Source organism: Rhinoraja longicauda, chromosome 2 (assembly GCF_053455715.1).
Source record: "Rhinoraja longicauda isolate Sanriku21f chromosome 2, sRhiLon1.1, whole genome shotgun sequence".
Lineage (NCBI taxonomy): Eukaryota > Metazoa > Chordata > Chondrichthyes > Rajiformes > Arhynchobatidae > Rhinoraja > Rhinoraja longicauda.
In genome coordinates this window covers 109,146,728-109,174,692 of record NC_135954.1, presented here as the reverse complement: position 1 = coordinate 109,174,692, position 27,965 = coordinate 109,146,728, and the positions used below count along the sequence as shown (strand labels likewise).

Genomic DNA, 27,965 nt, shown 5'->3' with positions numbered 1-27,965 from the left:
ACCCGGGGAGGGAGAGGAGAGGGAGGGGAGAGGGGTGCAGTGCAGTGCAGCAAAAGGGGTGTCTGCACACTCACCCCAGGGCAGGGTGGGGGTGGGGGGGGCTCCGCGCTCAGGGGCTCAGACTGACCCGGGGGAGAGTGGAGTGGAGGGGGCTCTGCTGGCGGTGCGGGCGGGTGGGGTGTCTGCACTGACCCCCGCAGGGAGCAAGGCGTTCTGTGTAGTGGGGGGGGGGGGGGGGGGGGGTTTACACTGAGTCGGGGAGGGGGGCATCTACGAGTTTGGGGTTTGCACGGGTACCCGGGGGGGGAGGGGAGTACGGGGTTGCGCTGACCCAGGGGGGGGGCTGCTATGTCTCAGGGGTAGGGGGTTTGCATTGACCCGGGGGGGGGGGGTTTGTATTGACCCAGGGAGGGGTTTGTACTAACCGGGGGGGGGGGGGGGTTGCACTGACCGGGGGGGGGTTTGTATTGACCCGGGGGGGGGGGGGGGGGTTGCACTGACCGGGGGGGGGGGGTTTGTATTGACCCGGGGGGGGGGGGTTGCACTGACCCGGGGGGGGGGGGGGGGGTTGCATTGACCCGGGGGGGGGGTTTGCATTGACCCGGGGGAGGGGGGTTTGCACTGACCCAGGGGGGGTTTGCATTGACCCGGGGGAGGGGGGGGTTTGCACTGACCCGGGGGGGGGGGTTTGCATTGACCCGGGGGGGGGGGGGTGGGGTTGTACTGACCCAGGGGGGGGTTTGCATTGACCCGGGGGAGGGGGGGTTTGCACTGACCCAGGGGGGGGTTTGCATTGACCCAAGTGGGGGGGGTTTGCACTGACCCAAGTGGGGGGGGGGGGTTTGTATTGACCTGGGGGGGGGGGGGGAAGGTGGGTTTGTACTGACCCAGGGGGACAGGGGGTTCTGCACTAAGGGGACTCTACACTAAATCCAGGGGGGCAGCCAGGAAGAGTCTGGAGAAAGCTGTGACTCCCAAGACACACACAAGTTCCCCACCACACTTTGCCCCTCAGTTCCTCACCTTCGCTCACCTTTTGACAGTTGCTTCTCCTTCTTTGTTTTAAATAACCAAAGCATCGCCCCTTACCTTCCTCTTTTATTTTTGGACAAATGTATTGTGTCTGGTGGTGAATGTTCTGTTCTCTATTTTAATTTTTAATTTTTCCAAACCCCATTCTTTGCCTGCAGAGTGTCGGGGCACCACGGATATCTGTGTCGCAGAAGATCGGCCTGCCATCTGAAGGTAGGATATCCAGGAAGATGTTTAATGTCCATGTGGTGATGGGGCGGTAGTTTATGCCTGAGGTGTGTAGTGTAAATTGGAGTTGTGGACAAAACTGCCCACTGCAAATGGGTAGGAGCGCTGTGCGTTTCAACTGCTCGGACAGAGTGGATGTGGAGAGGATGTTTTCCACTGGTGGGAGAGTCTAAGACCAGAGGTCAGAGTCTCAGAATTAAAGGGCGTTCCTTCAGGAAGGAGATGAGGAGGAATGTCTTCAGTCAGAGGGTGGTGAACCTGTGGAATTCTTTGCCGCAGAAGGCTGGCGGACGCCAAGTCAGTGGATATTTTTTTAGGCGGAGATAGATGGATAGATTCTTGATTAGTGCAGGTGTCAAGGGTTATGGGGAGAAGGCAGGAGAACGGGGTTTGGAGGGAGAGATAGATCAGCCATGGTTGAATGTCGGAGTAGACTTGGTGGGCCAAATGGCCTGATGGTGTTCAAATTTGCAGATGATACAAAGCTGGGTGGCAGTGTGAACTGTGAGGAAGATGCTATGAGGTTGCAGGGTGACTTGGACAGGTTGTGTGAGTGGGCGGATGCATGGCAGATGCAGTTTAATGTGGATAAGTGTGAGGTTATCCACTTTGGTGGTAAGAATAGGAAGGCAGTGTATTATCTGAATGGTGTCAAGTTAGGAAAAGGGGACGTACAACGAGATCTGGGTGTCCTAATGCATCAGTCACTGAAAGGAAGCATGCAGGTACAGCAGGCAGTGAAGAAAGCCAATGGAATGTTGGCCTTCATAACAAGAGGAGTTGAGTATAGGAACAAAGAGGTCCTTCTGCAGTTGTACAGGGCCCTAGTGAGACCGCACCTGGAGTACTGTGTGCAGTTTGGTCTCCAAATTTGAGGAAGGATATTCTTGCTATTGAGGGCATGCAGTGTAGGTTTATTAGGTTAATTCCCGAAATGGCGGGACTGTCGTATTTTGAAAAACTGGAGCGACTAGGCTTGTATACACTGGAATTTAGAAGGATGAGAGGGGATCTTATCGAAACGTATAAGATTATTAAGGGGTTGGACACGTTAGAGGCAGGAAACATGTTCCCAATGTTGGGGGAGTCCAGAACAAGGGGCCACAGTTTAAGAATAAGGGGTAGGCCATTTAGAACGGAGATGAGGAAAAACTTTTTCAGTCAGAGAGTTGTGAATCTGTGGAATTCTCTGCCTTAGAAGGCAGTGGAGGCCAATTCTCTGAATGCATTCAAGAGAGAATTAGATAGAGCTCTTAAGGATAGCGGAGTCAGGGGGTATGGGGAGAAGGCAGGAACGGGGTACTGATTGAGAATGATCAGCCATGATCACATTGAATGGCGGTGCTGGCTCGAAGGGCCAAATGGGCTCCTCCTGCACCTGTTGTCTATTGTCTATCTGCGGTTCCTGGTTTCTAATATGCAAAGTATGTCGTGCCTACGACTTCTCAGCTGACAGTGTGCGTGCAGGTGAGGGGAAGCTTGGCACCTTTCTCCCAGGGTGTCAACATGGGTTGCTGTGGCAGCTTGTCGCCACTCTCCTGTCCAATAAAACATGCGTTGGCACGCTCTTTCTAAACTCCGCCTTCTGTACTCTGGCAAGGCCAGGAAAATCAGTTGGTAGACACAAAATGCTGGAGTAACTCAGCGGGACAGGCGGCATCTCTGGATAGAAGGAACGGGTGACGTTTCAGGTCGAGACCCCTCTTCAGCTAGCTAACAGTGATCTATTCTCCATTTTCCTTGATCGACATCCCTTTTGATGTGTCGTATTCACACCTTACACGTCCTTATCTCTGTGTCTCCCTCTCCCCTCTGACTCTCAGTCTGAAGAGGGGTCTCGACCCGAGACGTCACCTACCCCTTCTCTCCAGAGATGCTGCCTGGCCCGCTGAGTTACTCCAGCATTTTGTGGCTATCTTCGGTGTAAACCAGCGTCTGCAATTCCTTCCACGCTTGGGCAGCTTACAGCCCAGCGGTATGACAATAGGTGCAGGAGGAGGCCATTCGGCCCTTCGAGCCAGCACCACCATTCAATGTGATCATGGCTGATCATTCTCAATCAGTACCCCGTTCCTGCCTTCTCCCCATACCCCCTGACTCCGCTATCCTTAAGCGCTCTATCCAGCTCTCTCTTGAATGCATTCAGAGAATTGGCCTCCACTGCCTTCTGAGGTAGAGAATTCCACAGATTCACAACTCTCTGACTGAAAAAGTTTTTCCTCATCTCAGTTCTAAATGGCCTACCCCTTATTCTTAAACTGTGGCCCCTTGTTCAGGACTCCCCCAACATTGGGGGAGTCCCAATGTATGAACATTGACTTCTCTAACTTCAGATAGCTCCTCTGTCCGTCTCTTCCCCTTCCCCTCCCCCTCCCCCTTCCCAGTTTTCCCACTGTCTTCCTGTCTCCACCTATATCCTTTCTTCATCCCCCTGCCTCCCGACATCAGTCTGAAGAAGGGTCTCGACCCGAAACGTCACCCATTACTCCTCTCCAGAGATGCTGCCTGACTCGCTGAGTTACTCCAGCATTTTGTGTCTATCTCCGACGCAGGAAACTCAGTTGGACTGATTGTGTCTTTGCAGACTTCATCTCCAGCGGTGTCTCTTTATGTTTTTGGAGATGCTGCTTTCTGCACAGAGTATGTTTCAGCTGAGTTTCCTTGCAGCTTCTACAGGAAAGCTATTGTTCACTCTCCTAATGTGTGGCCAGCGTTCTCCAGAACACCATCTGTTTGTAACCTAAGCCTCTACATGGGTCGCCTTCATTTCTCTTTCTCCTTCGGCTCCATTCTCTTCTCTCCCCCGCCCCCCCCCCCCCCCCCCCCAAAAAAAAACCAAAACCCCCCAAACATTTTATAATGCGCTCTGAAAGCGAACCCATTTAAAATAATGTGAATGGGCGATGAAGGCAGAAATGTTACTCTGTTTTGATAAAAAAAGGCGATTTTGTTAATGCACTTTGAGAATCCGATCCTCGGTTTTTGTTCAGGGTCGAGAATCATAAAGCTTTCTTGCTGTAGCTTCCTGCCTGGCCTGCCTGACTTCCAGACTGTGATTCACCCTTTTACGGGTACCCGTAAAGGGGACCACATCACCCCGATTCTGGCCTCTCTCCACTGGCTCCCTGTACGGTACAGAATCAACTTCAAGCTCCTCCTATTCACGTATAAAGCCCTAAATGGACACTCCCCCCCCCCTACATCAAAAATCTTCTAACCCCCCTCTCTAACTCCAGGTCCCTCAGGTCGGCCGACTTGGGGCTACTCACTATCCCGCGGTCTAGGCTTAAGCTCAGGGGTGACCGCGCTTTTGCGGTTGCAGCTCCTAGACTGTGGAACAGCATCCCTCTCCCCATCAGAACTGCTCCCTCCATCGACTCCTTTAAGTCCAGGCTCAAAACCTATTTCTACTCCCTAGCGTTTGAGGCTCATTGAGGAGGCGCTGTGAACTGTTTGCGTGCTACTGTATGTTTCATTTTTTTTCCATTGGAACCTAATCAGATGTACAGCACTTTGGTCAACGTGGGTTGTTTTTAAATGTGCTATACAAATAAAATTGGCTTGACTTGACTTGACTTATTATTGTTCGTGAGTAACTCTTCTCACACTTTTCCTTTTTTCCCCCCTCTCACTTTTATTCTCTTATTACAAGTCTTTTCTTGCTGGCACTTTAAAAAAAATAAAAAATTTGCTCTTGTACACATCGAGCAAACTGTCCTCATTCAAAAGGCCACAAGATCATAAGGGATAAGAGTGGAATTAGGCCATTCGGCCCATCAGGTCTACTCCGCCACTCAATCATGGCTGATCTATCTCTTCCTCCAAACCCCATTCTCCTGCCTTTCTCCCCATAACCCCTTACACCCGCACTAATCAACAATATATCTATCTCTGCCTTAAAAAAATATCCACTGACTTGGCCTCCACAGCCTTCTGTGGCAAAGAATTCCACAGATTCACCACTCTCCGACTAAAGACATTTCTCCTCGTCTCCTTCCGTTCTGTATCTCTCTGCATCACTGTCTACATCTCTCGTTTCCCTTTCCCCTGGCTCTCGGAGTGAAGAAGGGTCTCGACCCGAAACGTCACCCATTTTTTCTCTCCAGAGATACTGCCTGTCCTGCTGAGTTACTCCAGCATTTTGTATTTACAGTGCCCTGCATAATGTTTGGAATAAAGACCCATCATTTATTTATTTGCCTCTGTACTCCACAATTTGAGATATGCAATAGAAAAAAAATCACATGTGGTTAAAGTGCACATTGTCAGATTTTAATAAAGGGCATTTTTATACATTTTAGTTTCATCATGTAGAAATTACAGCTGTGGGCATCACAAGAGAAGACACCCAGCAACTGGTGATGTCCATGAATCGCAGACTTCAAGCAGTCATTGCATGCAAAGGATATGCAACAAAATACTAAACATGACTACTTTCATTTACATGAATGACATTGCTGTGACCCAAACATTATGTTCCCCCGAAATGGGGGGGGACTTTGTATAAACACTGCTGTAATTTCTACATGGTGAAACCAAAATGTATAAAAATGGCTTTTCTTAAAATCTGACAATGTGCACTTTAACCACATGTGATTTATTTTTCTATTACAAATCTTCCATGTTATATAATTTTCTTCTGACAGTTAATTTTCCATGTTAAAATAGACCATAGACAATTAATGAATTAATGAATAAATCAAATTAATGAACTGCTACATCTGAAAATTTGAAAATATTGGGGCTTTTAAATGTGTTCATTTGAACAATTATTTATTAAGAGCAAAACTTTTCATTCCTTCTGACCTTCAGTCAGAGTGCAGAGGCAAATAAATAAATGATGGGTCTTTGTCCCACACATTATGGAGGGCACTTTATTCTCATTTACCTCTTATCTTTGCATCACCAGGTACTTTCAATGTATCTTGTATTCTGACCTTTTGATTGCATTGTTGAAGATTTCAGATCCTGTGCAAACTAATGGCCGGCTTTAGGATAGGTTGTGGGTCAGAATACATGGCAGAAAATTCGGTGGGAATAGAGCGGGTGGAGTTTAGGGTCTGGTACCAATGGAATTGGGCAAGGGGCGCGGAAGAGAGGCAATGTCGTGGAGTTTGAAGGAAAGGGCATGGGATGGGACATTTAAACTCCCTTGTTGAGAAGGATGAAGTTGACGAGCAGATGGTTTCCATCCTTGTCTTACAACGCGGAGATTTTATTTCAGGACATCCTATGGCTGGGAGATAGATCGAGGGTAGAAACTGATTCTTGCTGGTTAAAATGGACTGAGAAATATTTTCAACGTTCTGATCCACGTTGTCACATAGTTTGTGTTTGGGGTTGCTTGGGTGTTGCTTTGCGTTCATCATGGTAATTAGAATGCCTCTTCGTTCATTATGGGACTGTAATTGCAGTTGTACTCAATTAAGGAATGCAAAATGTTCAATTGACTACGTGTCGTATTAAATATATGGCTTGAATTGAATTGAATTGAATACTTGACGGTCACATGTGACAAGTCGAGGTGAAATTCTTTGTTTGCATACACAAGGTATGCAAATAGTTTCCACGTAAAGGGCGATGTCAAAGTTAAAAAGCGTCCCGCGCCGGCGTCCCCCTTCGTTCTCCCCCCTCCCTCACGCCTGTCCCTCCAAGCCGTGTCGTCGTTCGTTGCTCCCCACACCTCACTCACGGTGTTCCAGGTCCCCCTTTGTTCTTCCCCTCCCTCACTCACGGCAGTCCCCCCATTCCGTGTCCCCCTTCGTTCTTCCCCTTCCTCACTCACGGCGGTCCCCCCATTCCGGGTCCCCCTTCGTTCTTCCCCCCCTCACTCACGGCAGTCTCCCCATTCCGGGTCCCCCTTCGTTCTTCCCCCCCCTCACTTATGGCGGTCCCCCCATTCCGTGTCCCCCTTCGTTCTTCCCCCTCACTCACGGCGGTCCCCCCATTCCAGGTCCCCCTTTGTTCTTCCCCTTCCTCACGGCGGTCCCCCCATTCCGGGTCCCCCTTCGTTCTTCCCCCCCTCACTCATGGCAGTCCCCCCATTCCGTGTCCCCCTTCGTTCTTCCCCCTCACTCACAGCGGTCCCCCCATTCCGTGTCCCCTTCGTTCTTCCCCCTCACTCACGGCGGTCCCCCCCATTCCGGGTCCCCCTTCGTTCTTCCCCCTCTCACTCAAGGCGGTCCCCCCATTCCTGGTCCATCCTTCGTTCTTCCCCCCCTCACTCACAGTGGTCCCCCCCATTCCGGGTCCCCCTTTGTTCTTCCTCTTCCTCACTCACAGCGGTCCCCCCATTCCGTGTCCCCCTTCGTTCTTTCCCCTCACTCACGGTGGTCCCCCCCATTCCAGGTCCCCCTTTGTTCGTCCTCTTCCTCACTCACGGCGGTCCCCCCCATTCCGGGTCCCCCTTCGTTCTCCCCCCCCTCCTCACTCACGGCGGTCCCCCCATTCCGGGTCCCCCTTTGTTCTTCCCCTCACTCACGGCGGTCCCTCCATTCCGGGTTTCCCTTTGTTCTTCCCCTTCCTCACTCACGGCTGTCCCCCAATTCCGGGTCCCCCTTCGTTCTTCCCCCTCACTCACGGCGGTCCCCCCATTCCGGGCCGCCCTTCGTTCTTCTCCCCCCCCTCATTCACGGGATAGACACAAAAAGCTGGAGTAACTCAGCGGGTCTGACAGCATCTCTGGAGAAAAGGAATAGGTGACGTTTCCTTGACTCCAGGGATGCTGCCTGTCCCGCTGAGTTACTCCAGCCGTTTGTGTCTATTTTCAGTTTAAACCAGCATCTGCAGTTCCTTCCGACCACCAAGAGTAAATACTTGCAAAATAGAATATCCTAATTTTGAATTTCTGTTTTTATTTGCTATTTTTATATAATTTTCTTCTGACAATTAATTTTCCGTGTTAAAATCAAGTTAATGAACTGCTACATCTGAAAATGTGAAAATATTGGGGCTTTTAAATGTGTTTGTTTGAACAATTATTTATTAAGAACAAAACTTTTCATTACTTTGACATTTCAGTTCTGGGCACCATGTTATAGGAAAGATGTTGTCAAGCTGGAAAGGGGACAGAGAAGATTTACGAGGATGTTGCCAGGACTAGAGGGTGTGAGCTACAGGGAGAGGTTGAGTAGGCTGGGTCTCTATTCCTTGGAGCGCAGGAGGATGAGGGGTGATCTCATAGAGGTGTATAAAATCATGAGAGGAATAGATCGGGTAGATGCACGGAGTCTCTTGCCCAGAATAGATGAATCGAGGACCGGAGGTTTAAGGTGAAGGGGAAAAGATTTAATTAGGAATCTGAGTGGTAACTTTTTCACACAAAGTGGGGTGGGTGTATGGAACAAGCTGCCAGAGGAGGTAGTTGAGGCAGGAACTATCCCAACATGTAAGATACAGTTAGACAGGTACATGGATAGGACAGGTTTGGAGGGATATGGGCCAAACAGTGGGACTAGTGTAGCTGGGACATGTTGGCCGGTGTGGGCAAGTTGGGCCGAAGAGCCTGTTTCCACACTGTATCACTCTATGACTACTACATGGCTTGTTTTAAGATTTATTTATTTTTAACCTGTATACATAAGTTCAATAGCACTGTGATGAACATGTTGCAAGCAAGAGTATATTTTTATCGTTACTTGTTCCTGTTATTGTCAACTGGAAAATAATCTTAGATACATTTTTTTCTGGTAGGCGTGCTAGTCGTTTGGCATGTATTCAGAAGAGAGCGTACATTTAAAAATAAAATTGAAAACATTTCATCAACTGAGGCAGATCATATCTCATTGGTGGCAGAAAAATAGGTGAAGAGATTCCTGGCCTTCTCGTGGAATTTAAGATGTTACTGCAACATATTTGGATCAATTGTATGCAGAGAAAAAAACTCCAGATGCTGGTTTAAATCGAAGGGAGACACAAAATGCTGGAGTAACCCAGCAGGTCAGGCAGCATCTCGGGAGAGAAGGAATGGGCGACGTTTCAGGTCGAGACCCTTCTTCAGGCTGAAAAACAAACCCCTTGCTGCCTGACCTCCTGAGTTACTCCAACATTTTCTGTCTGCCTTGGATCAATTATATTGTCATCCTTTTAAAGAACCGGGTGATCGCTCTTTTTATTCCCCTTCAGTTTAGCTTAGGTTTAGAAACACAGCGTGGAAACAGGCCCTTCGCCCCACCGAGTCCACGCTGACCATCAATGCCCGCACATTAACTCTATCCTACCCACACGCCAGGGACAATTAACATTTACACCAAGCCAATTAACCTACAAACCTGTACGTCCTTGGAGTGTGGGAGGAAACCGGAGATCTCTTGGAAAACTCACTGGGGGGGACGGGGGGGGGGACGGGGGACGTACAAACTCCGTACAGACAGCACCCTTAGTCGGGATCGAACCCGGGTCTGTGGCACTGCAAGTGCTGTAAGGCAGCAACTCTACCGCTGCGACACCGTGTCGCCCTGTTCTTGCTCTCTTTGACGCAGAGGTAGTGTCAAGGGGCGGTGGCGCAGCGGTAGAGTTGCTGCCTTACAGCGAATGCAGCGCCTGATTCGGGTTCGATCCTGACTACGGGCGCCGTCTGTACGGAGTTTGTACATTCTCCCCGTGACCTGCGAGGGTTTTCTCCGAGATCTTCGGTTTCCACCCGCACTCCAAAGACGTACAGGTTTGTAGGTTAATTGGCTGGGTAAATGTAAAAAAATTGTCCCTAGTGGGGTGTAGGATAGTGTTAATGTGCGGGGATCGCTGGGCGGCACGGACCCGGTGGGCCGAAGGGCCTGTTTCTACGCTGTATCTCTAAATCTAAAAAAAAATCTAAAATCTGAAACGTCACCCATTCCTTTTTCTCCAGAGACGCTGCCTGTCCCGCTGAGATACTCCAACATTTTGTGTCTACCTTTGATTTTAAACCAGCATCTGCAGGTTTTTTTCCTACAAATTTTTTTTTTGTATTTGCGTTCATCTTTAAAAAATGTAATTCTTACAAAAATCGCTGATAAAATGCACGGGGTAATGTTGGTGTGGGGAATAGAGTCCCACTTATGTTTCTACACTAACCCAAAAGCTTCCTGGACAATTTTGCTTAAAGTCGAGCTACTTATTTCGTACCAAACTACATGAATATTAACTGCCTTCTGAAGAGGTGTAACATGCACTGGCTTGCCCTGTATCTTTCTAAGCCCTTCCTTGAGTAATTATATAGTCGCAAAGTATCGTCTCCATCAGGCCCTTAATTTTTGCAGTAGTTTATTTTAACCGTAGACTTTTAGACTTTAGAGATACAGTGTGGAAACAGGCCCTTCGGCCCATCGAGTCCATGTCGACCAGCAATCACCCCATAACACTAACACGATCCTACAGAGTAGGGACAAGTTATAATTTTGCCAAAGCCGATTAATTAATCTATAAACCTGGAGGGAGACGCACAACACTGGAGTAACTCAGCGGGTCAGGCAGCATCTCGCAACTCCTTCGATTCCACAACCTTCGATTTTGAGATGCTGCCTGACCCGCTGAGTTACTCCAGCATTTTGTGTCTACCTTTGATTTAAACCAGCACCTGCAGTTTTATTTTTCCTACACAATCTACAAACCTGTACTTGGAGTGTGGGGGGAATCCAGAGCACCTGGAGGTAGCCCCATGCAGGGACAACATACAGGCTCCACACCTGTTGTCTGGATTGAACCCTGGTCTCTGGTGCTGAAAGGCAGCAACTCTACCGCTGCGCCACCGTGCCGCCACCATTTCATTCTTCCTACATTCACATCATCCCTCCTCAGATTCTGCTGCTCAGCTAGATTCTCTGGGCAATTTTATAGTGAACAATGAAGCTCACAAGGCTCGGCGATCGTTTCGCTGAACACCTCCGCTCAGTCCGTCTTAACCTACCTGATCTCTCGGTGGCTCAGCACTTCAACTCCCCCCTCCCATTCCCAATCTGACCTTTCTGTCCTGGGCCTCCTCCATTGTCAGAGTGAGGCCCAGCGCAAATTGGAGGAACAGCACCTCGTATTTCGCTTGGGCAGCTTACACCCCAGCGGTATGAACATTGACTTCTCTAACTTCAGATAGTCCCTGCTTTCCCCCTCTATCCCCTCCCCCTTCCCAGTTCTCCCACTAGTCTTCCTGTCTCCGACTACATTCTTTGTCCCACCCCCCCCTCCCCTGATATCAGTCTGAAGAAGGGTCTCGACCCGAAACATCACCCATTCCTTCTCTCCCGAGATGCTGCCTGACCTGCTGAGTTACATCCAGCATTTTGTGTCTATACCTTCGATTTTAAACCAGCATCTGCAGTTTTTTTTCTCCTACAAATTAAGCGAACAACCCTGGTCTTTGGAACGAACACACTCTCTCACAGGGATTGAGTGTAAACTCCATACAAATAAGACTGGAAGTCGGGAATGAACACAAGTTGTTGGGGCTGTGAGGCAGCAAGTTCTAATTGCCACACCACTGTGCTGCCCCAAATAGGCAATAAACACTACTCTTACCCTGGTCCACTCGTCCCTTCCTACCCAAACCACCCCATCCCAGGGCACTTTCCCCTGCAACCGCACGAGATGCAACACCTGTCCCATTACCTCCCACCTCAACTCCGTCCAAGGACCCAAACAGTCATTCCAGGTGAGACAGAGGTTCACCTGCACCTCCTCCAACCTCATTTATTGCATCCGCTGCTCTAGATGTCAACTTATTTACATCGGCGAAACCAAACGCAGGCTCGGCGATCGTTTCGTTCAACACCTGCGCTCGGTCCGCGTTGGCCAAACTGATCTCCCAGTGGCCGAGCACTTCAACTCCCCCTCCCACTCCCAGTCTGATCTTTCTGTCATGGGCCTCCTCCAGTGCCATAGTGAGGCCCACCGGAAATTGGAGGAACAGCACCTCATATTTCGTCTGGGCAGCTTGCAGCCCAGTGGTATGAACATCGACTTCTCCAACTTTAGATAGTTCCTCTATCCCTCTCTTCCCCTCCCCCTTCCTGGATCTCCCTCTATCTTCCTGTCTCCACCTATATCCTTCCTTTGTCCCTGCCCCCCTGACATCAGTCTGAAGAAGGGTCGCGACCCGAAAAGTCACCCATTCCTTCTCTCCCGAGATGCTGCCTGACCTGCTGAGTTACTCCAGCATTTTGTGAATCAATACCTTCGATTTGTACCAGCATCTGCAGTTATTTTGCCGTCAATATCTATGTTCAAACGATTAATCTGTGTGTCATAGAGTCGTGCGGCTTGGATACAGAATCTTTAGCCCAACTCGTCCGTGCCGACCAAGATACCCCATCTAGTCTCGTTACATTTGCACTAGTCCCACCTGCCAGCATTTGGCCCATCTATGTACTAAAACTCTCGTTTGTTTGTTTATTTGTGATCGAACTACAGCCAAAACGGTGCACGATAGCGCGCCTCTTTTAGGCCCACCTTATTCACCGTCGTCACTTTAATGGTGAAGCAAGTAGTTTTATTGAAATCGGTGTTATATTTTTTAAGTTGTTCCCATTTTTAAGTTTAAATCTATCTCCTAGGGAGGGGGGGAGGAAGGGGGGGGAGGAGGGTGGATAAGGGGTTGGGGGGGGATGGAGAGGGGAAAGGGGAAGTGGGGGGGGAGGAGGAGGGGAGGAGAGGGTGCTGCACCAATGCAGGAGAGGTTTGGGCCCAACGGGTCCACTTGGTCTAGTGTCCCTCTAAACCTTTCCCCATCCATGTGCCTGTATAAATGGTCACTTAAATGTTGGGATAATCCCTGCCTATGTGATCTTGTAGAGGTGAATAACATAATTAGGGGAATGGATCGGGTAGATGCACAAAGTCTTTAAAGAACAGGGGAAATCAAGAACCACAGGTTTGCGAGAGGGAAAAGATTTAAAAGGAGTCTGAGGGGGAAACTTTCTCACAAATGGTGGTGGGTATATGGAATGAGCTGCCCAAGGAGGTGGTTGTTTAGAGGTACCGTAACAACATTTAAAAGACATTTGGACAAATGCATGAGTAGGAAAGGTATACAGTGATATGGAACAAGTGCTGGCTGATGGGACTAGTATAGCTGGGGTATCTTGGTCGGCATGGGTAAGTTGGACCAGTGGGCCTGTTTCCATGCTGTATGTCTCTTGACTCTAAATGCTGTTATACTTGTCTCAACTACCTCCTCTGGCAGCCGATTCCATTTGTGGTAGAAGGTGGATTTGCGGACTGGAGGCCTGTAAGTAGGCTTGTGACAAGTGGTGTGTCTCAGGGATTGGTGTTAGCTCATTACAGTTTATGGTTTATATCAACGATTTGGATGAGAATAGTTAGTAAGTTTGCAGATGGTATTCTAGATAGCAAAGATGGTTATCAAAAATTCCAGCAGGATCTTGATCAGTTGAGCAAGTCGGCCGAGGAATGTTTAATGGAATTTAATACAGATAAGTGCGAAGTCAAGCATGTTGACTTTTGGGAAGTCAAACCAGGGATGGATCTTCACAGTGAATGCAGGAAAATAACTGCAGATGCTGGTACAAATCGAAGGTATCACAAAATGCTGGAGTAACTCAGCAGGACAGGCAGCATCTAGGAGAGGGAATGGGTGACGTTTCGGGTCGAGACCCTTCTTCAGACTGATGTCTGACTCGGTCTGAAGAAGGGTCTCGACTCGAAACGTCACCCGTTCCCTCTCTCCTAGATGCTGCCTGACCTGCTGAGTTACTCCAGCATTTTGTGATACCTTCACAGTGAATGGCAGGGCTCTGGGGTGTGTTCTAGAGCTGAGGATCTAGAAGTGCAGGTACGTACTTCCTTGAAAGTGGTGTCACAGGTAGTTAGGGTGGTCAAGAAGGCTTTCATCGGTCAGGATATTGGCCTTCATCAGTCAGGCGGCTCAGCAGTAGAGTTGCTGCCTTACAGCGCCAGAGACCCGGGTTCAATCCTGACTACGGATTTGCACTTTCTTCCTGTGACCTGCGTGGGTTTTTCCCGGGTGTTTCGGTTTCCTCCCACACTCCAAAGACACACGGTTTGTAGGTTAATTTGCTTTAGGTAATTGTAAATCGTCCCTAGTCTGTAGGATAGTGATAGTGTATGGGGATGGCTGGGCGGCGCAGACCTGGTGGGTCAAAGGGCCTGTTTCCAAGCTGTATCTCTAAACTAAACCACGTTGGGATGTTAAGGAGGGGGTGGAGGGAGAGGGGAGGAGGGAGAATAAGGGGGGTTGAGGGGGATGGAGTTAGGGGGAGGTGAAGGGTGGGTAGAGAGGGGTGAGGGGGGGTGGAGGGAGGGGGAGGAGTGGAGGAGAGGGTGCTGCACCAATGCAGGAGAGGTTTGGGCCCAACGGGTCCACTTGGTCCAATATCATTTAAAAGTATAATAATCATAAGGAATATGAAAGTGAAAGAAAGAGATTAATAAAGATATATAATTATTTTTATGTAGTGGTTCCCTGAGACATGAAAATTATTTCAAGATTTCCGCAAGGGTAAAAGGGTTGAGAAAAGGTTGAGAAGGGTCTCGACCCGAAACGTCGCCCATTCCTTCTCTCCTGAGATGCTGCCTGACCTGCTGAGTTACTCCAGCATTTTGTGAATAAATGCTCTAATGTAAGCAGTCATTTGGATATTTTACTCGTGACTGCATTAGTTTTTCAAAGCCAAATTAATGAGCACATTGGTCAATAATAAGTATTTTATCTGCAGACTGTACAACTGTAAACTTTTGATGAAATCTCTCCTGAAAGGATTTCTCCTGTGTGTTTGTATTCTTAACTCTCAGTACGTTGTTGTTTAGCACAATCCAGCCTCTGTTTACTTGTTCTGCAATAGATGTGCCTCTTGTGGTGTGTGGGATGGAACTGCAGATGCTGGTTTAAACCAAAGATGGACACAGAATGCTGGAGTAACTCAGTGGGACAGGCAGCGTCTCTGGAGAGAGGAATGGGTGACGTTTCGGGTCGAGACCCTTCTTCAGACCCGACCTGAAACGTCACCCGTTCCTTCTCTCCAGAGATGCTGCCTGACCCGCTGAGTTACTCCAGCATTTTGTGTCTATCTTCGTTGTTAACCAGCGTCTGCAGTTCCTTCCTACACATTTGCCAAGAGGTTTTGTTTTTAGGAAGACAGGGGAGGATTGCACTTTCAGAATTGGTCCAGAGAAATAATTCTGATTAAATTAAATAATGTCCTGCAGTTTGTTTATTGTGCTGCACTATGCTTGAGACTTTGTTACTGCACTTGTGTTGTAGGGCGGCACGGTGGCGCAGCGGTAGAGTTGCTGCCTTACAGTGAATGCAGCGCCGGAGACCCGGGTTTGATCCCGGCTATGGGTGCCGTCTGTACGGAGTTTGTACGTTCTCCCCGTGACCTGCGTGGCTTTTCACCGAGATATTCGGTTTCCTCCCACACTCCAAAGACGTACAGGTTTGTAGGTTAATTGGTTTGATATAAATGTAAATTGTCCCTAGTGGGTGTAGGATAGTGTTGATGTGCGGGAATCGCTGGTCGGCGCAGACCCGGTGGGCCAAAGGGCCTGTTTCCACGCTGTATCTTGAAACTAAACTATACTAAACTAAACTAATATGTACATTTAGGACGTATTGATTTGAATATACAGATCCTCCTGCATTCACCCCAGAGTTCCGTTGGTGTGATTTGTTTGTGACAACAATAGTTTGCAAATTGGAAATGCGGCCATGTCCCATGTTCCCATGTGGCAAAAGAAGCCAATAGCTCGATAGCAGCTGGCAAATCCACACCGACAATCTCCCAAACACTTGTTCATGTGCACGGGCTGTACTTGGGATTAGAGATACAGCGTGGAAACAGGCCCTGCGGCCCACCGGGTCCGCGCCGACCAGCGATCCCCGCGCACTAAACACTACCCTACACAAGCCATCGTTGGAGTGTGGGAGGAAACTGGAGCGCCCGGAGAAAACCCGCGCAGGCCACGGGGAGAACGTGCAAACTCCGTACAGACAGCATCCGCAGTTGGGATTGAACCAGGGTCTCTGGCGCTGCAAGCGCTGTAAGGCAGCAACTCTACCGCTGCGCCAACGCGCCGGGCGTTTGTAAACGGAAGCCCTTCTGGGGACTATTCTGATCATTGTTGTTGTCTTTATTTTGCCTAGTTTGGTTTAGTTTATCCTGCTCAAGATTCATCTAACCAGGTTTTTTGAGAGATGGAAGAAAAAATGTACAGAACCGCTCCAGATAACATGAAACGTCACTATTTAAATCCTAGGTAGACACAACGCTGTAAACCAAGCGCAGGCTCGGGGATCGTTTCGCTGAACACCTCCGCTCAGTCCGTCTCATCCAACCTGATCTCCCGGTGGCCCAGCACTTCAACCCCTCCCCCCTCCCATTCCCAATCTGACCTTTCTGTCCTGGGTCTCCTCCATTGTCAGAGTGAGGCCCAGCGCAAATTGGAGGAACAGCACCTCATATTTTGCTTGGGCCGCTTACACCCCAGAGGTATGAACATTGACTTCTCTAACTTCAGATAGTCCCTGCTTCACCTCTCTATCCCCCCCCCCCACTCCCCCTTCCCAGTTCTCCCACTAGTCTTCCTGTCTCCGACTACATCCTATCTTTGTCCTGCCCCCTCCCCTGACATTCGGTTTGAAGAAGGGTCTCAGCCCAAAACGTCACCCGTTCCTTCTCGCCTGACCCGCTGAGTTACATCCAGCATTTTGTGTCTACCTGCGATTTAAACCAGCATCTGCAGTTATTTTCCTACACTGTTTAAATCCTGCTACTTTGAAGTAGGTTTGATTGGTGGGATTGTCTGGTGTCTCACTCTTTTCGCATGTTTGACCATGTTGTTTTTGCTTTGACAGTGACCACTTTACATTTTTATGTCCACTGCTATTTCCCCAGTCCATTTCCAATATCACGTTGTCCACATCAAAGAACACACATGTTTCTTGTTACACCTGCCTCTCCCAGGTCTGTGTGTATTGCTTCCACATTTGTCAAGTTCATATTTCTTCAGTTCCGTTGTAAGCTTAGTAATATAACACCATTGATTATGGTGTCAAAAATACTGATATTCTATCTATGGTGTTGAGAAGTAACTCTCAAAAGGAATACTGAATGGTTGGGAAATCCATGCTCTTCTGTATTTAATGCAATGTGCAGCCTGTAAATTGTCACATAGTTTTCTAACGGGTGACTCTTTTGACTTGTTTATAGATCTACACTGCTATTCATTTTACTGTTGTAAAAATAAGGCACCAAAGATGAGGTCTACCAGAAAATTGATTAAGCAAACTAATATAATGTTTTACAGTTTGTTTATTTCTGCCACACTGTACCCTCGCCCTTTTTAAAATTTGGTTCCTCAATCCGTTTGCTCTGCTTCCTTTCAACTGTGACTTCTCGTTTCCATTTCAAGACCATCCCTTTTCTGCATTTCACACGTCTTGCAGTTACACAATAGACAATAGGTGCAGGAGGAGGCCACTTGGCCCTTTGAGCCAGCACCGCCATTCAATGTGATCATGGCTGATCATTCTCAATCAGTACCCCGTTCCTGCCTTCTCCCCATACCCCCTGACTCCGCTATCCTTAAGAGCTCTATCTAGCTCTCTCTTGAATGCATTCAGAGAATTGGCCTCCACTGCCGTCTGAGGCAGCGAATTCCACAGATTCACAACTCTCTGACTGAAAATGTTTTTCCTCATCTCAGTTCTAAATGGCCTACCCCTTATTCTTAAACTGTGGCCCCTTGTTCTGGATTCCCCCAACATTAGGAACATGTTTCCTGCCTCTAACGTGTCCAACCCCTTAATAATCTTATACGTTTCGATTAAATCCCCTCACCGAGTCAGATTTTAAATCCAGCTGCAAACAAATACTGAGCAGTATTGGAGGAATAATGTAAAATTTGTGGTATTTATTCACAAAATGCTGGAGTAACTCAGCAGGTCAGGCAGCATCTCAGGAGAGAAGGAATGGGCGACGTTTCGGGTCGAGACCCTTCTTCAGACTGATGTGATGTTAGTCATATTAGAAACGGGCGGCACCGAACAACACATGCAGGAAGGAACTGCAGACGCTGGTTTATATCGAAGACAGACACAAAATGCTGGAGTAACTCAGCGGGACAGGCAGCATCTCTGGAGAGAAGGAATGGGTGACATTTCGGGTCGAAGCCTTATGAGTCCGAAGAAGGGGTCTCGACCCATTCCATCTCTCCAGAGATGTTGCCTGTCCCGCTGAGTTACTCCAGCGTTTTGTGTCTGTCTTCGGCACCAAACGATGTTGATCCTTAACATTCAGTTTGCATTTGTCAAGGCATTTTACTTGCATTTTCCTGTCTTGAGACTTGGGTTTATTGCAGTTTTAATGTATTGTTAACATTTTAAAAGGAACCTGTTTTTTTTTTCTCTCTTCTCCCCCCCCCCCCCCCCCCCTTTGTTTTATTGTAAGCGTACTGACTCATGCTAAATACAACTACAAGGATATTGGCTCATTTAGTACTTCACACCAAGTGACTATTCTTCATTTGTGAAGCTGGGAGATTGATTGTTGACAGGTAATTTGGCTCAACCATTATCCATTTGCAGCCACATTCAGCCCGTTCCATTTCACATTTTCGATGCCTGGTAACAGCGCTGGCTAGACCGTGATTAATCTTGCTGAGTCACAAGATCCGAAACGGACAAGGGAGGTTATTCAGATTGGAGGCCACCCTCGTCCAGTGGAAACACAATTGGAGGGAGTTATCAGTGTGATTTATGCTTCCACTGCGAGCTGTTTGCAGGAGATAGTTGGGAATGCTCTAGCACTTGGCTGTTTGCACTGGTGAGTTGTTCATTAGTGATCTAAATCATATGCATCCACGAGCTCGACTGATTAATCATTTTGAAGAAAGGTTCCCTAGTAAACCTCATCAGCATTCTAAATGGTCGAGGAGCTCGGAACCACTCTAGTTTGCTAACTATGCCAAAATTATGTGTGTATGTATGTATACGTTTCTCATTTATTACATAGTTTACAGTGCACTATGTTTACATATTCTGTTGTGCTGCTGCAAGTAACAATTTCACTGTTCTATCTGGGACACACGACAATAAAACACTAGACTCTTGAAAATCATTTCCCTCTCTCCCCATCCCTCCCCCATCCTAGTTCTCTGACTACTTTGACTGTCTTCTTGATTACATTTTACTTTGTATGCTTCGTTGTCACCTTCCCCGTGCCAACAATGATCCATCCATTCTATATTTCCCTTGACCTTCGTCCCCTTTGATCTCTCGTCTTCACACCTTGCCCTTCTGTGTCTCTCGTTTCCCTCTCCCCGTCTCTCCGTCTGAAGAGGGGCCTCGACCCGAAACGTCACCCATTCCTTCTCTCCAGCGATGCTGCCTGTCCCACTGAGTTACTCCAGCATCTTGTGCCTGTCTTCAGTGTAAATCGACATCTGCAGTTCCTTCGTACACATTTCCCATGGGAACAATGTGAGGATTAGTATAAACTAGACCAAGTGGACCAGTTGGGCCCAAACATCTCCTGCATTGGTGCAGCACCCTGTCCTCTCCCCCCCCCCTCCCCATCTCTCCTCAACTCCCTTCTCCCCCACTCCCCCCTCCCCCTCCCCTCCTTTTAAACTTTAAAATGTGAATAACTTTAAAAATATAACACCGATTTCAATAAAACTACTTGCATTATCACTAAAGTGACAATGGTGAGTGAGGTGGGCCTAAAATTGTCGCGCTAACGTGTACCGTTTTGGCTGAAGTTCAGTCACAAACAAGATAACAAACGAGAATTTTAGTATATAGATGTCGGCAAAATGTTCAACAGTGTTATTGTAGTTAAGCTGCATATCCTTGTGTACCTCAAGGCAAACAAGATATTTGAAGATTGAGATTTGATTTATGTGCAGTTCTGCAGTTAATGATAGATTGTAGATCTAATCTTGTGTTTGTCCATTGAAACCTCTCACTCGCCCCTCTGCTATTTTGTATTAATGCATAGGACCTGACTTTATCATTGCAAAGATAGCATACCTTTAATACTGTGAAGTTTCTTGTGGTATTTCCTCTCGGGCTGTGGATGTCAGGCATGCAAAGCCACATTTATTACCTATTATTATTACTTGCTTGATGGTATCCTGACATCTTCTATTGCTACAGTCAATGTGAAGATAATCCCAGTACTATTAAGCCCCTGTCCCACTTAGGCGATTTTTTTTTTAGGCGACTAGACATGTTGCCTGTACGGGGTGTCGCCTGTACGGTCGTGAGTCGTCTTCAAAGAGTCGTAGCGTTTTTCAGGTCTCCGCTGGATTTTGAAATGTTAAAAAATGTTTGACGACAGTGGGTTTGACGCCAATGATCGTAGCTTGACGTCTCCTGACGTAGGCGCTGTCGTAGGTTGTCGCCATTGCTGACTTCGGTGAATTCAATTGGCGTCAACCTACGTCAACCGGCGACAGGTACCGGCGTCAAAACCGGAGGCCAAAATGACGTGAATTGTCTTCAGTTGTCGCCGACAGGGCCGTAGCTTGTCGTGGGTAGACGTAGGTTGACTTCAGTTGTCGTAGGTTGTCGCCTGTGCGGTCGTAGGTGGACATCCTAAGTCGTGACGATTGGGTCGCCGGTTGTCGGTAGCTTGACGACGACTAGGTGGTAGGTTGTTGTAGCTTGTCGTAGACATTTGGAAGGATGAGAGGGGATTCTTATCGAAACGTATAAGATTATTAAGGGGTTGGACACGTTAGAGGCAGGAAACATGTTCCCAATGTTGGGGGAGTCCGGAGCCAGGGGCCACAGTTTACGAATAAGGGGTAGGCCCTTTAGAACGGAGATGAGGAAAAACTTTTTCAGTCAGAGAGTTGTAAATCTGTGGAATTCACTGCCTCAGAAGGCAGTGGAGGCCAATTCTCTGAATGCATTCACGAGAGAGCTAGATAGAGCTCTTAAGGATAGCGGAGTCAGGGGGTATGGGGAGAAGGCAGGAACGGGGTACTGATTGAGAATGATCAGCCATGATCACATTGAATGGCGGTGCTGGCTCGAAGGGCCGAATGGCCTACTCCTGCACCTATTGTCTATTGTCGTGGGGGGTCCAGTTGCTGTTTTTTCGGTGACCTGCTACAACTATGACAGTCGCCTAAAAATCGCCTAAGCGGGACAGGCCCTTTAGGAATGGAATTGCAAGATTTTGACACTAACAATGAAGAATCCCCATTAGACTTTGCAAGAACACATTGTGTGTGACTTGCAAGGAGGAAGTCTCCGGGCAGTGGCTTGAATTTGTAACTGTAGAAACAAGGAACTGCAGATGCTGGTTTACAAAAGAAGAGACAATGTGCTGGAGTAACTGAGCAGGTCAGGCAGCATCGAAGGGCGACACAAAAAAGTTGGAGTAACTCAGCGGGTCAGACAGCATCTCTGGAGAAAAGGAATAGGTGACGATTTGGATCGCGACCCTCCTTCAGACTAATGAATCTTCGGTTTAAACCAGCATCTTCGCTATCTACAGTGCCGCCCATTTACGTGCCGCCCATCTGCTTCGTGTCTCTTTTCGAATTTGTTACTATCTGACTAGAGTCAGCTTGCAAATTCTGTGCAAGGCAGACACCAGAGGATGTCTGTACTCTTGTCAGCATTAGTGCTACAGCACATAAGATGTGCTGCAAAATTTCACTTGGCTGTGTTCTCCAGAGATGCTGCCTGACCTTCTGAGTGACTTAGTTACCTGCTGAGAATGCTGGGTATTTAGAGTCGCACAGCATGGAAACAGGCCCTTCAGCACAACTTGCCCACGCTGACCAAATTTGCCCGATAAGGGCGGCACGGTGGCGCAGCGGTAGAGTTGCTGCCTTACAGCGAATGCAGAGCCGGAGACTCGGGTTCGATCCTGACTACGGGCGCCGTCTGTACGGAGTTTGTACGTTCTCCCCGTGACCTGCGTGGGTTTTCTCCGAGATCTTCGGTTTCCTCCCACACTCCAAAGACGTACAGGTTTGTAGGTTAATTGACTGGGTAAATGTAAAAATTGTCCCTAGTGTGTGTAGGATAGTGTTAATGTGCGGGGATCGCTGGGCGGCGCGGACTCGGTGGGCCGAAGGGCCTGTTTCCGCGCTGTATCTCTAAATCTAAAAATCTAAATCTACACTAGTCCCATCTACCCACATCGGGCCATTTACCTCCCAATCTCTCCTATCCACGTACTTATCCAAAATATATTTTAAACGTTGTGATCGTGCCTGCCTTAACTATCTCCTCTGGCAGCTCGTTCCAAATACCCACCACTCTTTTAGTGTTATTTTAAAGTTGCCCCTTGGGATTCTATTAAATCTTTAAATCCCATCGCCTATGGTTCTTGATTCTCCCACACTTGGTAAAAGACTCTATGCGTTTACCCAATCTATTCCCCTCATGATCGTATGTGCTGTGAGGAATAAAGACCTAGCCTGTTCAACCGCACCCTATATATAGCTCAGGCCCTCCAGTCCAAGCAACATCACTGTAAATCTTCCCTGCATCCTTTCCAGCTTAACAACAACCTTCCCACAGCAGGGTGACCAAAACTGAACGCACTACTCCAAATGGAGCATCACCAATGTCTTGTACAACTGCAACATAACCTATTCACAAAATGCTGGAGTAACTCAGCGGGTCAGGCAGCATCTCGGGAGAGAAGGAATGGGTGACGTTTCGGGTCGAGACCCTTCTTCAGACTCTTCGACAACTGCAACATAACCTCCCAACATCTATACTCGATAGCCTGACTGATAAAGGCCAATGTGCTGAAAGCCATCTTGTCCACCTTTTCTACCTGCGACTCCATTTTCAAGGAAGTATGTACTAGCACGTCTAGATCTCTCTGGTCTCCAACACTCCCCATTCTTCTGTCATTGACTGTATAGGTCTTGCCCAAAACTCAACACCTCGCACTTGTATGTATTAAACTCCATTTAATATTCCTCAACCCAACTGTTCAAGATCCTGCTGCAAACTTTGACAACCATCTGCGCTATCTACAGTGCCGCCCAATTAGTGTCATCTGCTTTGTGTCTCTTTTCGAATTTGTTACTATCTGACTCGAGTCAGCTTGCAAATTCTGTGCAAGGCAGACACCAGAGGATGTCTGTAGTCTGTCAGCGTTTGTGCTACAGCACACCAGTTGTGTGGAGAAGCAACCTTCTATCATCCGATTGGGTTATTCTGTCTATATTTTGGGCTTCATCAAAGTTTTTAAGAAACTTTTGCAAAAGTAATTGCTGCTGCTTCTGTCCTTTAACCGTTGGCAATATTCCCAATTTATTCCTCGTTCTGGTTGCCAAATGTGCCAGCTATTTTGGGGGGTGGGGAGGAGGCAAAGAACAACCAGTTTCTTTTATCTTCGTTACTTTTTTTGCATATCATTTGTTCTATATCTCTCTACATCGCCGTCTATGTCTCTCGTTTCCCCTTACCCCCTGACTCTCAGTCTGAAGAAGGGTCTCGACCCGAAGCGTCACCTATTCCTTTTTTCCAGAGATGCTGCCTGACCCACTGTCTGAGTTACTTCAGCTTTTTGTGTCCATCTTCGGTTTAAGCCAACGCCTTCAGTTCCATCCTACACGATCAATGATTGTGATTGGTCTACCTGAAATGAGTTGAGTAGTTCGGGATTATATAAAGTAATATTTTAATTTTTTTTATTTTGTAATATTTATTTTTATTGAAGGAAAGATACAATACGAAAAACGTAATGCATTACATTCCCCTCCATTTTGTTCTTTATATATAACAACAAAAATAACCCTCACCCACCCTCCCTGGACACCCCTTTGCAGCTGATGTGTTCACAATACATTATATCACAAATACAAATGCACAATTTGACAGCCAAACCTCTACATCCTTCCAAGGTGCAGGCCCATACGTATCTACAACATGTCAGATGGTTCAGGATTCTCTCATTCATTATGGAGTGGTGTGATTACACTTTATCAAAAATAATTATTCAAATATTCAAACAATATATACCGTACAATAAAACCAAAACAGAACCCGCCACCATAATACAAAGACAAACAATAAACTATTATACAACTATCTTACACTCCTTGTCAAGGATGCATTCAACCACCCCCCCCCCTCCACCCCCCGCAGTGCCCAGTGGTCCCGGAAACCCCCCCGGGTGCCCGTGGACAGCGCGCGGTCCCTCTCCAACACCACCCGGGCGCGGACGTAACCCCGGAAAAGGGGCAGGCAGCCGGCTCGGGCAGAGCCCTCTTCCCCCTGGCGCCGTGACTCACGGATGGCCAGCTTGGCCAGGCCCAGGAGCAACCCGACCAGGACATCTTCGGCCATGCCCTCTCCCCTACGCACAGGGTGGCCAAAGATGAGGGTGGTGGGTGAGAAGTGCAGCCGGAAGGGCAAGGAGCAGTCCCTTTAGATATTGGAATGGAGGAAGTGTGATTATTCTTAGTGGTATTTTAGGAGTTTTAAACCATGTGCAAGTGATGACAAAAGACTTTGGTTTCATACTAGCAAGGGGTTTTGTTTTGAAATAACTCTGGTCATTTAGCGTCTTTAATGTGGGGAAAATTGCGCTGTGACCTTAAACATTCCTTGCATGGCTGATATTGTTAGTTTTGAAAATCTCGGCCGCGGGACTTTTCATCGCTCGGCCGCGGGGCCTTCCATCGCCCGGCGCGGCCTGGCCGCGGGACCTTCCGGGACCTTCCGCAAGTCGGGAGCCTCGGTCGCCTCGGTCGCCTCGGCAGAAGTCGAACTATCTGTCCGTGGGAGAAGCATGGGGGACAATAGACAATAGGTGCAGGAGTAGGCCATTCGGCCCTTTGAGCCAGCACCGCCATTCAATGTGATCATGGCTGATCATTGTCAATCAGTACCCCGTTCCTGCTTTCTCCCCATACCCCCTGACTCCGCTATCCTTAAGAGCTCTATCTAGCTCTCTCTTGAATGTATTCAGAGAATTGGCCTCCACTGCCCTCTGAGGCAGAGAATTCCACAGATTCACAACTCTCTGACTGAAAAAGTTTTTCCTCATCTCTGTTCTAAATGGCCTACCCCTTATTCTTAAACTGTGGCCCCCTTGTTCTGGACTCCCCCAACATTGGGAACATGTTTCCTGCCTCTAACGTGTCCAACCCCTTAATAATCTTATACTTTTCGATAAGATTTTTTTTTTTGCCTTCCACCACAGTGAAGGGGTGTCTGGAGGAGTCACTGTGATGGATGTTTGTGTTAAAATTGTGTGTCTTGTGTCTTTTACTCTGCACTGTCGTGGCTGCGTGGCAAATGATTTTCGTTCAATTCATTTTGAATGACAATAAAGGTAATTCAGATTCAGATTCAGAAATTGGTTTCCATCAGACAATGGTGATTTGTAGTGTGCCATTATGACCCCAGGGGTCTAATATCCTCCTGCATGCTGCACTGGTGCTTTCCTTTTTTAAAAGCTTGCGTTTAGTGTGTCAGCTGGCTATTTAATGACGCTGGTGTGGACAAGCCTGACCCGGAGTCATTCACAGAATAGATCTTGCGACGAACGCCAGCTGCTCCATTGAATCTGCTCTGTCGTCTCACGCTGGCCAGCTGAATCGCCCCAGCTGGGATCAACCCATCCAGACTGGGAACTTACTGGAACCTTTTGATCTCTGCCTCGGGGCAACACTTTTTAATCGTGACACATTTAAAACATGCCCCAGAACCAAAGTGCGTTTTTTATTCCCGTGTCCTTTGTGTTGTTGCTTCCTCGAGTTGATTTCCACTATCGCAAGATGTCGCCCAGCCCAGGCAACTATTTGCAGAAGCAGAACCTGTATTACAATCACGCCACACTCTGCCATCTCTATTCCTACAGCACCATTTCTTACTTTAACTGTGATCTTCTTAGACTCATCACACAATGCGGTGCAGGCTGGAAGAGCCAAATGGCCTCCTCCTGCACCTATTTCCTAAACCAACCTCCCTCCCAATGACTCCATCTACACCTCACGCTGCCTCGGCAAGGCCAGCAGCATCATCAAGGACCAATCTCACCCCTGGCCACTCCCTCTTCTCCCCTCTCCCATCGGGCGAATGGTACAGAAGTGTGAAAACGCACACCTACAGATTCAGGGACAGTTTCTTCCCCGGCTGTTATCAGGCAACTGAATCATCCTCCCACAACCAGAGAGCAGTGCTGAACTACTATCTACCTCATTGGTGACCCTCGGACTATCCTTGAGTAACTCAGCGGGTCAGGCAGCATCTCAGGAGAGAAGGAATGGGTGACGTTTCGGGTCGAGGCCCTTCTTCAGTCCTTCCTCTTTCCGATGAGAGTTCTGCAACATCCTCTCTCGCTGCCATCTCTGTGTCTCCACCTCCCCTGACTCTCAGCCTGAAGAAGGGTCTTGCCCCGAAACGTCACCCATCCCTCCTCTCCAGAGATCTTTGCTGCCTGTCCCGCGCTGAGTTACTCCAGCATTTCGTGACTATTAACTGTAAGCTGGGTTTTGGAGCTTCAAAGAGAATGTTTTTTGTACAGTAGGATGCACAGGAAAGTGTCTCGCTAAGATCGCGAGTCTATAGAACTTAGGGCCAGTTCCTAAGTATACTGTTCCAATGGCTCGCAATGCCAAACATGGTGCCAAGTTGATCTCCTCTTCCGGCATGCCAGTTATCTCTTTATTCCCTGCGTATCCACATGACAATCTAAAATCCTCTTGAACGACACAATCTTGTATGCTTCCACGACAACCAGCAGCACATTGCAGGCACCCATCTGTATGAATTGCCCTGAGCACCTGCTGTTTAAGCGGCTTTAAGATTGCCATGTGGATATGCAGCCAATAAAGAGATAACGCGCGCGGGAAGAGGAGATTAGCGTTAGTTTAGCTTAGAGATACAGCGCGGAAACAGGCCCTTCGGCCCACCCGCCAGCGGTCCCCGCACATTAACACCACCCTACACACCAGGAACAATTTTACATTTATACATTTTACACCAAGCCAATGACACCTACAATCCTGTACGTCTTTGGAGTGTGGGAGGCAAACGAAGATCTCGGGGAAAGAAACCCCACGTAGGTCACGGGGAGAACGTGCAAACTCCGTACAGACAGCACCCGTAGTCAGGATCGAACCCGGGACTCTGGTGCTGCAAAGCAGTAGCTCTACTGCTGCGCCACCGTGCCGCCCTAACTGGCCATCACGTTTGGCATTGTGGGCCGTTCGAACAGTATACTGTACGTTTCTCCTAATTTTGTATACTTCTATCAGGCCTCTGGATAAAACCAGTGGGAACAATTGAAGTGGGTCCGCCCTATCCTTTTAGCTAATAACCGCTAGTCCAGTTAGCATTGTGGTAAGCCTCTAATGCACGCTCCACAGAGCTTTCACATCCTTCCTATTATGGAGCAGCCAGAACCATGCAGCCATTTGCAGTGATTAAATATCGCATTGCTTTGTTCTGTAGGAAGGAACTGCAGATGCTGGTTTAAACTGAAGACTGATGGACACACAAAGCTGGAGTAACTCAGCGGGTCAGACAGTATCTCTGGAGAGAAGGAATAGGTGACTTTTTTAGATTTAGAGATACAGCGTGGAAACAGGCCCTTCAGCCCACCGGGTCCACGCCGCCCAGCTATACCCGCACATTAACACTATCCTACACCCACTAGGGACAATTTTTACATTTGCCCAGCCAATTAACCTACAAACCTGTACGTCTTTGGAGTGTGGGAGGAAACCGAAGATCTCGGAGAAAACCCACGCAGGTCACGGGG

The 27,965-nt window shown here is 48.1% G+C and overlaps 1 protein-coding gene across 1 annotated transcript in view; it reads left to right on the top strand.

The window, feature by feature from the left end:
- The first annotated feature begins 1,142 nt into the window (after nucleotides 1-1,142).
- The window catches only part of svila (supervillin a), a 351,300-nt gene continuing 324,477 nt past the window's right edge, over nucleotides 1,143-27,965 (top strand). The window contains exon 1 of the mRNA XM_078425640.1: nucleotides 1,143-1,245. The gene's annotated coding sequence lies outside the window, so the exon portion shown is untranslated. The remainder of the gene's footprint in view (nucleotides 1,246-27,965) is intronic.